The following is a 387-nucleotide window of genomic DNA, read 5'->3' on the forward strand; positions in this document are numbered from 1 at the left end:
CCTGCAGGAGGCAATGTTTATTAAAGGATGAAAACTGGAGAAGGAAATGACAACCCACTCCAGTATTCTTGCCTGGGAAATCCCAGGGACAGAGGAGCTGGGCGGGCTACAGTGCAAGGGGTCACAGTCAGACACGACTTAATGACTAAACAATAACAACTCCTTGGTCTTTGGTTCTGTGTAACTTAAAGCTAAGTTCTTGGGACTTCAACTTCCTAGAAATATTTTGAGGTTAATATTGGAGCCAGCTGGACTTCATCTAGCAGATTTGAGATAAATAAGGAGCTATGACAGGGCTTCCCAGGTGGTGCTAATGGTAAAGAATCTGCCTGCAAATGCAGGAGACTTAAGAGATGCAGGTTCTATCCCTGGGTTGGGAAGATCCGC

This window comes from Bison bison, unplaced genomic scaffold (genome assembly GCF_000754665.1).
Source record: "Bison bison bison isolate TAMUID 2011002044 unplaced genomic scaffold, Bison_UMD1.0 scf7180017864203, whole genome shotgun sequence".
Lineage (NCBI taxonomy): Eukaryota > Metazoa > Chordata > Mammalia > Artiodactyla > Bovidae > Bison > Bison bison.